This window comes from Artemia franciscana, chromosome 11, assembly GCF_032884065.1.
Source record: "Artemia franciscana chromosome 11, ASM3288406v1, whole genome shotgun sequence".
NCBI classification, from domain to species: Eukaryota; Metazoa; Arthropoda; class Branchiopoda; order Anostraca; family Artemiidae; genus Artemia; species Artemia franciscana.
The window spans coordinates 38,089,777-38,106,339 of NC_088873.1; the positions used below are offsets into that span (position 1 = coordinate 38,089,777).

The window sequence follows — 16,563 nt, forward strand, 5'->3', positions numbered from 1 at the left end:
ATAGCATGGGCTCTAAAAAGGGCCGAATCTTTCCAATTTGCCTTAAACTTACGAGAAACTTTTGGCAAAGGGGTCCTAATGCAAAAGGGAATAGATATTTATATCCCCTCAAAATGCAGCCCTAAATCATTTAAATCCTTTATAGTATTATTTATCACTGTTTGTTGTAGTTGTTGATTTATTTGTTGCGACAAGATTATAACTTACCGTATTTTCGGATTAAAATAAAAGTAGTTTGGCATCTATAGATTTCCAGTAGGTTTTATCACAATCTGTTTTGAGACTATTTTTTGTTTTTTGTATAAGTAGTTTTGTGACCGGTATGTTTCCATAGTGTTATTTTTCATAGATTTGTATGTGTGTATTATGTTGTCAGAATTGTCATTTGCTCTTTAATTTTATTATGTTTAGTGCGACAAGCTTGATAAAAGCTTACCGTATTTTGGTATGAGCAAAATGAATGAACTTTGAAAGGTCTTGTGAGTTCAGGTTGTTAGCATAGGTTTGAAAATTAATGTTAAGAAGACTTATTCCTAAGGTTAGGAATAAGTAAAGATAGAAAGGCGACGTTGGGTAAAGAAACGATTGATCAGGAGGTCAGTTGCATTTACCTTGGTAGTATTATTAGTAAAGACTAAAGGAGCAGTGAAGATGTTAAAAGTAGAGTAGCCAAGGATCAGAGTGTTTTTTCACAGTCAGAAAAGCTTGGAGGAATAGGAAGATAAATCTGCACACCAAGATGGAAGGTACAGTGATGACAGTGGTCAAATATGGCTCTGATGCATGGGCGCTCCAAAAAGCTGATAAACATTTAATAGATATTTCCAGAGAAATTATCTACGGGTTTTTCTGAGTACCCAGCTGACTGATTAAGCTAGGATACTTAAATCATCAACACAATCTAAGTCTAGGAGAGTTTTTTCTTCCCATTTGATTCCACGGTCTCCCATTGCTTTTCCCGTGCTCCTTAAGACAAAGTCCATCAAAATAATTCGCATGCAGGGGGATAGAACACAACCCTGCTTAATTCCTGATTTAGTACAAAACCGGCTGTTAACCTCATTTCCTACCTTAACCACAGCAGTGTTATCCTCGAACATAGCACCAATCACTTTAATGTGTTTGTCTAGTATACCATAGAAGGATAAGACCATTGCTAAAGCTCTTCTATCAACATAATCAAACGATTGCTCATAATCTATGAAACTAAGGACCAAAGGTGTTGGTCCTTAAAACTAAGGCATTTCTCAATTATTAACCTAAGAGTGAAAATGTGGTCGACACATCCTCTACATTTTCTAATTCCGCACAGTCTCCTTTTAAAACTTTGTCTAAAGCATTTCTCTGTCTAAACCGTCACATATGTAGGGCGACTGCCAAAATGAAAAATGTCGAAACGAAAAAAATTAAAAATCAGCAGCATTCAAAGTTTAGCCTTCACTTTACTGCTTTAGAATTGTTGCCATGACAACATTTTTATGTTTATATACTAACTGTAAAAATCGCTGGTAGGTGTTAGAATAATCTTCATTAGCATCACTGAAATCACATTTAAAATGTTTTTGTTGATATTTCAATCCATTTACTCTCATTCCAATTCTATTAGTGTTCACATGGTAAATACCTTGTTTTTTGTCGTATGAATGCTATCTTTTCATATTTTTGTCTTATATTTTCTGTTTACTGACTACTCTCCATGTTAATTCTTTATCTGTTTTATTATTACTTTTAAGTATTATAAGCTTCCCGTATTAATTCAGATGAGCTGTTCTTTCCTAATCTAGCTTTTAATTGTTCCGCCTTCTTCGTTAATCCAGCATCTAATTGAGTCGCTCTTGGTAAATTGAGATGTAATATTGGTAACATCCATGATAAATGCATTACATATACTTTAAACTTTTGAGACAATACCACAAAAAGACAAATTGCTTTTACAAAGAGTTTCCTTTAGACTCCTGAAACACAAGTAAAATAATTCTAATAACCAACATCAAATCTACAACTACTCAGAATCTACAGAAAGTAAAATTTATACTGTGTTTGATTACGGCAAGATTATCTATTCAAAAAACCCGATTACTTATCTTTGGATCGTTGGACGGGTTGTAAACAATGTCAGAGGCTAAGAGGGTAAGTACTTTAAACGGTTTAGATTAGCAGCTGGATAAATTACACCAGTCCTGCTAATCCCAGAAAATGCAGGATCAGTGAGGGCAAGTTACAACTTTATATGTAAATAAAACACTCATATTTTCAATAATGGAACAAGTATATGAAACTTAATACTGAAAACAGAATGATCCAGTAATTGTGAAATATGGCACACCTTAAGGTTTTGTAAATAGACCCAAGGTTTTATTCCCAATTTAGACACTAACTTTAAAATACACCCTAAGTCACCTTCAATTTTTACTTTATTTCTGCCTTATCAACACAATATTTTAGCACGAATTTTACTTACAATCATTTATCCTCGAGCTAATGGAGAATTATTGATGGAGTGTGTGCGTGAAATTAAAATTGAAAATCCCGAGAAATTATTTTCTATTTGAGAATCAAGTGGAGACGTTCTTTGTGTTTCAGAGTTTATTTTCCCCTTTTTTGCATTTGTTTGAAATTAAATTTTAATTTCATTAAATTAATTTTTTTTAATTCATTAAATTATTAAATTAATTTCAATTATTTCATTATTCATTATTTTCAATTATTTCATTATTTTCAATTATTTCATTATTTAAATTATTTCATTAAATTAATTTTTTTTAATTAAATTTTTAATTTAGTTAAATTAAATTTGCATTTGTTTGGAATGCTATTTAAAGTCTTGGTTTATACATAGAGGTTATGTCTCATAGCTTTTGAAAAAAGTATAATGATCTCACGGATTGTTAGCAATAAGTTTTCGGTAGCTAACAATTGGACAGCAGAAATAGGCCTTATTTTAAAAGTACAGAGTCGAATTAACCAGCTATGATAATTATTGAAATTATTGGTTTGAGATTATTGATATTCCCCAGATGGATGGTCGAAAAGAATAATCTTTGGCAATCTTCCACTCTTCTTCTGTAAAATATGTCCTAGCCATCTCAATCTTTCTTTACAGTCTCTAGGGAATGGGGTCGAACCACAATTTTAGTACACCCAAATATTTGTCCCAAGGTGAGTCAAACGGGCGCCTAGAACAATTCTCAGACAATTTCTATGGAGAATATTCAAAAAATATTCTTCTGTCTGTAGAAGCAGCCACATTTCAGAGCCCCCTTTGGCAAATGTCCTCACATTAACTTCCTATATTCCAATCTTCATTTGCAGACTTATCGTCCTTTTCTTCCTAACTTCTTTCAACTTCAAATATTGATACACTTTGCAACTACATTACCAGTAGCCTGGGAGGGTCTATTCAAAAGAGGAGGGTCTATTCAATAGGGAGGGTCTATTCAAGACGTTTGGGTAACGTCTATTCAAAAGCGAGGCAAGGACCCCACGTCATGTGTAAATTATTGTCCCATTACAGTATCGTGTTTTTTAAGTAAGTTCCTTGAACATTAGCAACTACCAGTAATTGAGTCGAATTGTGATCTTACGCCTTTTCAATTTGGTTTTCGGAAAAGTTTCGGTTGTTCCCATGCACATCATGTTTTAGGCCGACTCATGAAAGATTTCGTAAAAACCAAAAAAAAATAAATTTATACTGTCTTACTGTTGATATTTCTGGAGCTTTCAACAATATTGTGCACTCTCAGGCTCTATTTTCCCTTGCGTCTTCAGGTGTCAATCCTTCCGTACTAAGTTGATTGTCTTCTTGGTATTCAAAGTCTAAAATTCAAGTTACCTGGAATGGCCAAATATCTGACCCGGTAAAAATTAATAAGGGAGTTCGGCAACTTGCCGTATCGTCTCCTAGTATATTTAAATGTGTGCTTGCATTGTTCCTACGTCCCCTCAGAAGTTCTTTTTTTACGCTAATATTGGTTTGTCTTCTATTGTATATGCAGATGACGTTCTTCTTGTTGCCCGGACTCACCGTGGATTGCTTCTAATTTTACTATATTAACCAATGACCTATCTAAGATTGGACTGTCAGTTAATGCGTCTAAATGCGAGTTCATTTGTTTTAATAGCCCTCATGTGGTCGCTCCATTCGTTGCTGGGACTCCAGTTCTACCATGTTCTTCTTTAGTTAGTTGGCTTGGTCTGTGTTTCGGCCCAACAATTTCCACAACCTGCTCATCCCTAATGAATCAAGCCGTGAAAAACCTACGCGTCGCTTACGGAAAAATATCCCCAAACAAAAGCCGTTACAACCGCAATGGTTTGTGCATGATTTTATAACGCTTATTGCGCCCCTGTGCTTTTCTTTTTATCAGGCATTGCTCATCTGTTTTGTAAGAAAGATCGCCATACTCTACGTGCAGCTTATTTCAGATATTGCGAATTCCTTTCCGGCTTCCTAGATGGCACCGAAAAAAGAATAATTGATCGATTTGGTTTAATAGATGTGCCTTCTCGGATTCGGTCTTTTAGTGATGATTTATGTAAAAATATTATCAACTTTATTCACGTTTATGACCCCTCTGCAGCCTTTTTTCCATATTAATACTGGTTAATTAGTCCATGTTGTCTTTTGTTAGTTTGATTTTTTTTTCTTCGCTGTTTATCGTTTTTGTTTCTGTTTATTTATAATACTCCGTACTTTGTGTTTTTTATACTTTTACGGGTAATAAAGTTCATTCATCCATTCATTCATTCATATCCTAAGAACTTCTGTGGAGGAAGTTTAACCTTTGCTTTTAAGCCTCCCATGCGCTTTAACCCAGTTGAGTTGAAACAAATGAATTAGTTTGATCAAGATAAGAAATTGGAATTCTTGTATGTTTCCTCACCTGCATACTATCTTCCTCTCTGGTCCTTAAATTCATTGAATGTGAGTGAACCAGTAGATATTTTGGTAAATATTAGTTATGTAATCATTTTTCTATCTCAAAACAGTACTACCATCTAGAAAACATTTTGCGTTTTTTTATAGTTAATTTGGGTAAAAGGAAAAATGTATTTTCCAGGAAGCTTCTTGTTTTGCTAGCTAGTGAGAGACAAAAATGTTTTTTTTTTTGAAGCCCAAAAGTAGAGAAGTTTGAAGCATTATAGCTCAAAAACCTGCTATGCAGGTTTTGATAACTTGTCACCAAACCCGCATTGTAGTTACTTTGCATTGTATATGTATATCTATCTATCTATCTATCTATATAAAAATAAGGTGTTTGTATGCATGTTTGTTTGTTTGTAAAAAGAGCGTTTGCATATGACGTCATTGTAAGTATAAAAGGCTTTGTATATACACAGACAATGGGACAGCGAAGAATGTTGTATTTTCGCAAGTTTTACGTAGTTACAATATATATATACTAGCTGTTGGGGTGGCGCTTCGCGCCACCCCAACACCTAGTTGGTGGGGGCGCTTCGCGCCCCCCCCAAGCCCCCCCGCGCGCGTAAGTCGTTACGCGCCATAATAGTTACGCGCCATTGTAGTTGTGTCCCTATGTCCCACCTGTGAATATAGATAGATATATATATATGGTTTTAACTACGTAAAACTTGCGAATATACAACATTCTTTGCTGTCCCATTGTCTTTGCATATAAATAGATCCCCGTTGTAGTTGTGTCCCTGTGTCCCGGTCGTCATTTATATTCCCTGTGTCCCGGTCGTCATTTGTATCCCGGTGTCCCGGTCTGTATATACATTCGTTTTTTAGTTTTGTTTTTCTCCTTTATTTTTTTCCTTTTTTTTTCTTTTTTAGCTTATTTAGATTTTTAGATTTTTTAGTTTTTTTATTAGTTTTTAGTTTTTTTTCTTTTTAGTTTTTTTGTCCCGGTCGTCATTTATATCCCCCTGTTTCCCCCGGTGTCCCCGTTGTAGTTGTGTCCCTGTGTCCCGGTCGTCATTTATATTCCCTGTGTCCCGGTCGTCATTTGTATCCCGGTGTACCGGTCTGTATATACATTCGTTTTTTAGTTTTGTTTTTCTCCTTTATTTTTTTCCTTTTTTTTTCTTTTTTAGTTTATTTAGATTTTTAGATTTTTTAGTTTTTTTATTAGTTTTTAGTTTTTTTTTCTTTTTAGTTTTTTTGTAGTTTTTACCTTCTTTTTAGTTTTGTTAATTTTTTTTTTTTACTTATGTCCTGGTCGTCATTTATACTCCCTGTGTCCCGGTGCTTTGTTGATTGCTAATCGAACATTCCTTTTGTCCTGGTCGCTTTCTCTTTGAGTGTCGTCATTTATTAGTTTTTTCTTTTTTTTCTTTTTAGTTTTTTATTGGTTTTTACCTTTATTTTAGCTTATTTTTCAGTTTTTTCCTTTTTTTTAGTTTTTTTTTATTTTTTATTTTTTTTAGTTTTTTACCTTTTTTTAGTTTTTTTAGTTTTTTTAGTTTTTTAGCTTTTTTTACTTTTTTTTATTAGTTTTTAGTTTTTTTTTGTAGTTTTTGCCTTTTTTTAGTTTTTTCGGTTTTTTTTTAGTTTTTTATTGGTTTTTACCTTTATAGTTTTTTTAGTTTTTTAGCTTTTTTTTTTTATTAGTTTTTAGTTTTTTTTGTAGTTTTTGCCTTTTTTTAGTTTTTTCAGTTTTGACGTCACCTGATCCAGTTTTTTCAGGTGACGTCACCTGACACATCCATCCACACATCCACAGACAGACAACTTATTTTTATATAGATAGATATATATATATATATATATATATATATATATATATATATATATACAGGGAGGTATAACACAGGACACAGGGACAAAGGGAGTATAAATGACGACCAGGACATAAGTAAAAAAAAAACTAAAAAAAAACTAAAAAAAAGGCAAAAACTACAAAAAAAAACTAAAAAGAAAAAAAACTAAAAACTAATAAAAAAAAACTAAAAAAACTAAAAAAAAAAACTAAAAAAGAAAAAAAAATAAAAAAAGGAAAAAAATGATAAATAAAGGAGAAAAACAAAATTAAAAAAAAAATAAAATAAAAAAAAACTAAAAAGAAAAAAAACTAAAAAAAAATAAAACAAAAAAAAAAACTAAAACAAAAATTTATTTCATCATATACCATTTCAAAAACGAACGTATATACAGACCGGGACACCGGGATACAAATGACGACCGGGACACAGGAAATATAAATGACGACCGGGACACAGGGACACAACTACAACGGGGACGCCGGGGGGCACAGGAGGATATATAAATGACGACGGGGACACAGGGAATGATCGATTAGCGATCACCATCAACAAAGCTCAAGGGCAATCAATAGAATCTTGAGGTATAACTAAAAAAACTAAAATAAAGGTAAAAAACTAAAAAAAGACCAATTCAAAAACGATTGTATATACAGACCGGGACACCGGGACACAAATGACGACCATGACACCGGGACAAAAGGAATATAAATGACGCATGGGACACTCAAAGAGAAATCACAGACTGGGACACCGGGACACAAATGACGACCGGGACATAGGGAATATAAATGACGACAGGGACACAACTACAACGGGGACGCCGGGGGGAACAGGGGGATATATAAATGACGACGACGACACAAGGAATGGTCGATTAGCAATCACCATCAACAAAGCTCAAGGGCAATCATTAGAATCATGAGGTATAGATCTGAATACGGATTGTTTTCCCATGGACCATTATATGTTGCATGTTCAAGAGTCGGTAAACCTGACAATCTATTTATATGCACAGACAATGGGACAGCGAAGAATATTTTATATTCGCAAGTTTTACGTAGTTAAAACATATATATATATATATATATATATATATATATATATATATATATATATATATATATATATATATATATATGTATATATATATATATATATATATATATATATATATATATATATATATATATATATCTATATTCACAGGTGGGACATAGGGACACAACTACAATGGCGCGTATATAATATGGCGCGTAACGACTTAAGCGCACGAGGGGGCTTGGGGGGGGGGGGCGCGAAGCGCCCCCTCCAACTAGGTGTTGGAGTGGCGCGAAGCGCCACCCCAACAGCTAGTATATATATATATATATATATATATATATATATATATATATATATATATATATATATATATATATATATATATATATATATATATATATATATATATATATATATATATATATATATATATATATATATATATATATATATCAAGTTTTCATTGCTTAGATAGCTCAGTATTTGTTCAGCACATTCATGTGGTAACTCAGCAAATCTGTTGAAGAGAGAATTGAAACTTCTATTAGTTAGTTCAAGCAGCACTTTCCTTCTATGCTGCTTCTGAAACGGTTTTTTATTATTGTGTTATACATTGAAAATTTTGTTTCCCAGTTTGATGATTTCAGTAAACCTTTCAAAGAATTTTCATTCATCGTGTATAGTTCCATTGAGCTTATCTCACTCTTCATTTGTTGTAGTTCTCTTACAAATTTATCCCTGAGCTCATTTGCAGGATAACTTGTCTGAGTCTTGTCTGAGAGCCTTATGTTTCTTTCACTTACATATAAATTTGGTTCAGCAGCATTTATGAAATTTTTCAAGTTTTCATTGCTTAGATAGCTCAGTATTTGTTCAGCAAATTCATGTGGTAACTCTGCAAATCTGTTAAAGAGAGAATTGAAACTTCTATTGGCTAGTTCAAGCAGCACTTTCCTTTCTATGCTGGTTCTGAAACGGCTTTTTATTATTGTGTTATACATTGAAAATTTTGTTTCCCAGTTTGATGATTTCAGTAAACCTTTCAAAAAATTTCATTCATCGTGTATAGTTCTATTGAGCTTATTCCTTTGATAAAAATGTCATAGAACGTTATATTAAAAAATATTGTCTCACTCCTCATTTGTTTTAGTTCTCTTACAAATTGATCCTTGAGATAATTTGCAGGATAAACTTGTCTGAGTCTTGTCTGAGAGCCTTATGTTTCTTTCACTTACATATGAATTTGCCACTCTCAGTTTTAATACATGGCTTGCAAAATAAACAGCAGTATCATCAACAGCTAAATCAAAAGCTGTACGGTCATTTCCATCTGTTATATCTATGTCAGATCCATGCTCCAGGAAAGTTGCAACACACTCTTTATCTCCACTCTGACTAGCATAATGAAGCGCTGTCATGCCATACTTGTCCTTGGAGTTAACATAGGCTCCATATTTGAGAAGACATTTACAAGTCTGTGAAACTGAAATAGACCCAGAAGAACATGATAAATGAAGTGGACTTGCGCCATTCTCATTTTTTAAATTAACATTAACGCCAGACTGTATAAGATATTCAACAGTCTTTGTGTGTCCTTTACAAACTGCAAAATGAAGTGGACTTTCACCTTTCTCATTTTTTAAATTAAGATCAGCGCCAGACTGTATAAGATATTCAACAGTCTCTGTGTGGCCTTCCCAAGCTGCAAAATGAAGTGGACTTGTACCATTCTCATTTTTTGCATTAACATCAGCCCCAGACTGTATAAGATATTCAGCAGTCTTTGTATCATCAACAGCTAAATCAAAAGCTGTACGGTCATTTCCATCTGTTATATCTATGTCAGATCCATGCTCCAGAAGAGTTGCAACACACTCTTTATCTCCACTCTGACTAGCATAATGAAGCGCTGTCATGCCACACTTGTCCTTGAAGTTAACATAGGCTCCATATTTGAGAAGACATTCACAAGTCTGTGAAACTGAAATAGATCCAGAAGAACATGATAAAGTGTGTCCTTTACAAACTTCAAAATGAAGTGGACTTTCACCTTTCTCATTTTTTATATTAAGATCAGCGCCAAACTGTATAAGACATTCAACAATCTCTGTGTGTCCATTCAAAACTGCTAAATGAAGGAGAGTTTTACCATAATGATTTCTTATAGCGCCAGACTTTAAAAGACATTCAACAGTCTGTGTGTGTCCTTTCCAAGCTGCAAAATGAAGTGGACTTGTACCAGACTCATTTCTTAAATTAACATCAGTGCCAGACTTTAAAAGATATTCAACAGTCTGTGTCTGTCCTTTCCAAGCTGCTAAAAGAAGTGATCTTTCAAATGGAATGGACATGTTATTTTATCATGTTTCTGTAATTTAAATGGATATGAACCACTGTTCTCATATCATTGATATATATAGGTATGATTACGTCATGACTCCTGTACTCGTATGATGTACTTGCCCTCCGTAATGATGTTAATTAAAATTACGTCATTAGCCTAGGTTACAGGTAACACAAGAGTGTTACCTGAGATACCTGTAACACTAGGTTACAGATATCATTTCAATGATATGCGTCATATCATATCATTTCAATGATATCATTCAATGATATTAGGCTTGCGGCTAATAGAGAAAGTAAGAAAAGAAAGCGTGCCCAGGAATCGCAAGAACAGCGTGAAAACACGCTTGCGTCTCAAAGAGAAATTACCAAAAATAATCGTGCCGAGGAATCACAAGAACAGCGTGAAAACATGGTCGCGGCTAAAAGCGAAATTGCCAAAAAAAATCGTGCCGAGGAATCACAAGAACAACGTGAAAATAGGCTCGCGCCTCAAAGAGAAATTACCAAAAGAAAGAGTGCCGAGGAATCACAAGAAAAAGGTGAAAACAGGCTTGAGGCTCAAAGAGATAATGCCAAAAGAAAGCGTGCCGAGGAATCACAAGAGTAACCTAAGATTATTGCCTGGAATTCAGGTACGGCCCAGTCGATGATTATAGCTTGGGAAGATGTGTTCAAATCGGGACTATGTCTAAATTTTGTCCCTATTCGAAGGCCTTGAAATTTAATGATGAAACAATGGGAATGTGTTGCGCCTCAGGAAAAGTTAAACTTCCCTGTGTCCTGTGTTTGGGACACAAATGACGACCGGGATACAGAGACACAACTACAATGGGGACGCCGGAAGGGCACTGGAGGGATATATAAGTATGCCAAAGAATCACAAGAACAACGTGAAAACATGCTTGAGGTTCAAAGAGATATTACCGAAAAAATCATGCCGAGGAATCACAAGAACAACGTGAAAACAGGCTTGCGGCTCAAAGAGATAATGCCAAAAGAAAGCGTGCCAAGGAATCACAAGAGTAACGTAAAAATTATCGTCTAGCATTCAGGTACAAACAGCCCAATCAATGATTATAGCTTGAGTAGATGTATTCAAATCGGGACTATGTCTAAAATTTGTCCCTATTGCAAGGCCTTGAAATTTAATAGTGAAACAATGGGAATGTGTTGCGCCTCAGGAAAAGTTCAGCTTCCTCAACTGGCTGCACTACCAGAGCCATTGAAGACTTTATGACGTTACAGAACGGGACACCGGGACACCCCGGACACAAATTTTGTCTTTTAGCCGCGACCCTGTTTTCACGTTGTTCTTGTGATTCCTCGGCATGATTATTTTTGGTAATTTCTCTTTGAGACGCAAGCGTGTTTTCACGCTGTTCTTGTGATTCCTGGGCACGCTTTCTTTTCTTACTTTCTCTATTAGCCGCAAACCTAATATCATTGAATGATATCATTGAAATGATATGATATGACGCATATCATTGAAAAGATATAATGTATTACTCTTGTGTTACCTGTAACCTAGGCTAATGACGTAATTTTAATTAACATCATTACGGAGGGCAAGTACATCATACGAGTACAGGAGTCATGACGTAATCATACCTATATATAGCAATGATATGATATCCATTTAAATTACAGAAACATAATAAAATAACATGTCCATTCCAATTGAAATATCACTTCTTTCAGCAGCTTGGAAAGGACAGACACAGACTGTTGAATATCTTTTAAAGTCTGGCACTGATGTTAATTTAAGAAATGAGGCTGGTACAAGTCCACTTCATTTTGCAGCTTGGAAAGGACACACACAGACTGTTAAATGTCTTTTAAAGTCTGGCGCTAATGTTAATATAAGAAATCATTATGGTAAAACTCCCCTTCATTTAGCAGCTTGGGAAGGACACACAGAGACTGTTGAATATCTTATACAGTCTGGTGCTGGAGCCTATGTTAACTCCAAGGACAAGTATGGCATGACAGCGCTTCATTATGCTAGTCAGAGTGGAGATAAACATTGTGTTGCAACTCTTCTGGAGCATGGATCTGACATAGATATAACAGATGGAAGTGACCGTACAGCTTTTGATTTAGCTGTTGGTGATGCTGCTGTTTATTTTGCAAGCCATTTATTAAAACTGAGAGTGGCAAATTCATATGTAAGTGAAAGAAACATAAGACTCTCAGACAAGACTCAGACAAGTTTATCCTGCAAATTAGCTAAATTTGTAAGATCAATTTGTAAGAGAACTAAAACAAAGGAGGAGTGAGACAATATTTTGTAATACAACGTTCTATGACATTTTTATCAAAGGAATAAGCTCAATAGAACTATACACGATGAATGAAAATTCTTTGAAAGGTTTACTGAAATCATCAAACTGGGAAACAAAATTTTCAATGTATAACACAATAATAAAAAGCCGTTTCAGAACCAGCATAGAAAGGAAAGCGCTGCTTGAACTAGCCAATAGAAGTTTCAATTCTCTCTTTAACAGATTTGCTGAGTTACCACATGAATGTGCTGAACAAATACTGAGCTATCTAAGCAATGAAAACTTGAAAAATTTCATATATGCTTCTGAACCAAATTTATATGTAAGTGAAAGAAACATATGGCTCTCAGACAAGACTCAGACAAGTTATCCTGCAAATGAGCTCAGGGATAAATTTTTAAGAGAACTACAACAAATGAGGAGTGAGATAAGATCAATGGAACTATACACGATGAATGAAAATTCTTTGAAAGGTTTACTGAAATCATCAAACTGGGAAACAAAATTTTCAATGTATAACACAATAATAAAAAACCGTTTCGGAAGCAGCATAGAAAGGAAAGTGCTGCTTGAACTAGCCAATAGAAGTTTCAATTCTCTCTTCAACAGATTTGCTGAGTTACCACATGAATATGCTGAACAAATACTGAGCTATCTAAGCAATGAAAACTTGAAAAATTTAATAAATGCTTCTGAACCACTCCACAAGGAGTGGTAGCATTAAGAGTTTCTAGCATAATATAATTGATTTAGTGATTGAAAGATTATTCTAAGACCGTAGCGGTGAGTTTTAAAAGAGTGCGTGCATCTTTGCTGGTTTGGCGCTTCGCGCCATACCAACACCTAGTTGGAGGGGGTACTTCGCACCCCCCCCCCCTGCGCGCGTAAGTCGTCACGCGCCACTGTATTTGTGTCCCTGTGTCCCAGCTGTGAATATATATATATATATATATATATATATATATATATATATATATATATATATATATATATATATATATATATATATATATATATATATATATATATATATATATATATATATATATATATATATATATATATATATATATATATATATATATATATATATATATTATATATATATGTATATATATATATATATATATATATATATATATATATATATATATATATATATATATATATATATATATATATATATATATATATATATATATATATATATATATATATATATATATATATATATATATATATATATATATATATATATATATATATATATATATATATATATATATATATATATATATATATCTATATAAAAATAAGTTGTCTGTCTGTCTGTGGATCAGGTGACGTCATGTTTCTGTGTCGACTGACGTCATGTTTTCGACTGACGAAATTACAGACCGGGACATCGGGACACAAATGACGACCGGGACACCGGCACATAGGGAATATAAATGACGACCGGGACACAAGGAATGTTCGATTAGCAATCACCATCAACAAAGCACCGGGACACAAATGACGACCGGGACACAGGGAGTATAATTGACGACCAGGACATAAGTAAAAAAAAATTAAAAACTAAAAAAAAGGTAAAAACTACAAAAAAACTAAGAAGAAAAAAAAACTAAAAACTAATAACAAACTAAAAAAGCTAAAAAGCTAAAAAAAAAAACTAAAAAAGAAAATTTAAATGAAAAAGGAAAAAAAATGAAAAATAAAGGAGAAAAGCAAAACTAAAAAAAAGAAAAAAAAACTATTCAAAAACGAATGTATATACAGACCGGGACACAAATGACGACCGGGACACCGGGACATGACGACCGGGACACAGGGACACAACTACAACAGGGACGCCGGGGGGCTCAGGGGGATATATAAATGACGATGGCGACACAGGGAATCGTCGATTAGCAATCACCATCAACAAATATCAAGGGCAATCATTAGAATCATGAGGTATAGATCTGAATACGGATTGTTTTCCCATGGACCATTATATGTTGCATGTTCAAGAGTCGTTAAACCTGACATTCTATTTATTGGATCTGTCAGGTGACGTCATGTTTCTGTGTCGACTGACGTCATTTTTTCGACTGACAAAATTACAGACCAGGACATCGGGACACAAATGACGACCCGGACATCTATCTATCTATCTATATATCTATATATATAAAAATAATATATAAATAAAAATAAGTTGTCTTTTTGTGGATCAAAAAACTAAAAAAGCTAAAAAGCTAAAAAAAAATTAAAAAAGAAAATAAAATGAAAAAGGAAAAAAAATGAAAAATAAAGGAGAAAAACAAAACTAAAAAAAGAAAAAAAAACTAAAAAAAGGTAAAAAACTAAAACCTAAAAAAAGACCAATTCAAAAACGAATGTATATACAGACCGGGACACAAATGACGACCGGGACACCGGGACATGACGACCGGGACACAGGGACACAACTACAACAGGGACGCCGGGGGGCTCAGGGGGATATATAAATGACGATGACCACACAGGGAATCGTCGATTAGCAATCACCATCAACAAAGCTCAAGGGCAATCATTAGAATCATGAGGTATAGATCTGAATACGGATTGTTTTCCCATGGACCATTATATGTTGCATGTTATAAAATATTCTTCGCTGTCCCATTGTCTGTGCATATAAATAGATTGTCAGGTTTACCGACTCTTGAACATGCAAGTTTTTTTTAGTTTTTTAGCTTTTTTAGTTTTTTTATTAGTTTTTAGTTTTTTTTTCTTTTTAGTTTTTTTTGTAGTTTTTACCTTTTTTTTAGTTTTTTTTAGTTTTTTTTAACTTATGTCCTGGTCGTCATTTATACAATATATATATATATATATATATATATATATATATATATATATATATATATATATATATATATATATATATATATATATATATACATATATATATATATATATATATATATATATATATATTTTGTAACTACGTAAAACTTGCGAAAATACAACATTCTTTGCTATCCCATTGTCTGTGTATATACAAAGCCTTTTATACTTAAAACTTGCGAAAATACAACATTCTTTGCTATCCCATTGTCTGTGTATATACAAAGCCTTTTATACTTATAATGACGTCATATGCAAACGCTCTTTTTACAAACAAACAAACATGCATACAAACACCTTATTTTTATATAGATAGATAGATAGATAGATATACATATACAATGCAAAGTAACTACTATGCGGGTTTGGTGACAAGTAATCAAAACCTGCATAGCAGGTTTTTGAGCTATAATGCTTCAAACTTCTCTACTTTTGGGCTTGAAACAAAAAAAAAACATTTTTGTCTCTCACTAGCTAGCAAAACAAGAAGCTTCATGGAAAATACATTTTTCCTTTTACCCAAATTAACTATAAAAAAACGCAAAATGTTTTCTAGATGGTAGTACTGTTTTGAGATAGAAAAATGATTACATAACTAATATTTACCAAAATATCTACTGGTTCACTCACATTCAATGAATTTAAGGACCAGAGAGGAAGATAGTATGCAGGTGAGGAAACATACAAGAATTCCAATTTCTTATCTTGATCAAACTAATTCATTTGTTTCAACTCAACTGGGTCAAAGCGCATGGGAGGCTTAAAAGCAAAGGTTAAACTTCCTCCACAGAAGTTCTTAGGATATGAATGAATGAATGGATGAATGAACTTTATTACCCGTAAAAGTATAAAAAACACAAAGTACGGAGTATTATAAATAAACAGAAACAAAAACGATAAACAGCGAAGAAAAAAAAAATCAAACTAACAAAAGACAACATGGACTAATTAACCAGTATTAATATGGAAAAAAGGCTGCAGAGGGGTCATAAACGTGAATAAAATTGATAATATTTTTACATAAATCATCACTGAAAGACCGAATCCGAGAAGACACATCTATTAAACCAAATCGATCAATTATTTTTTTTTTCGGTGCCATCTAGGAAGCCGGAAAGGAATTCGCAATATCTGAAATAAGCTGCACGTAGAGTATAGCGATCTTTCTTACAAAACAGATGAGCAATGCCTGATAAAAAGAAAAGCACAGGGGCACAATAAGCGTTATAAATCATGCACAAACCATTGCGGTTGTAACGGCTTTTGTTTGGGGATATTTTTCCGTAAGCGACACGTAGGT

The 16,563-nt window shown here is 33.5% G+C and overlaps 1 long non-coding RNA gene across 1 annotated transcript in view; it reads left to right on the forward strand.

The window, feature by feature from the left end:
• LOC136033186 (uncharacterized) overlaps window positions 1-14,305 on the forward strand; it is a 33,418-nt gene extending 19,113 nt beyond the window's left edge. Inside the window, exon 2 of the long non-coding RNA XR_010618878.1 lies at window positions 13,736-14,305. This is a non-coding gene — a long non-coding RNA (uncharacterized LOC136033186). The remainder of the gene's footprint in view (window positions 1-13,735) is intronic.
• Window positions 14,306-16,563: the final 2,258 nt, after the last annotated feature.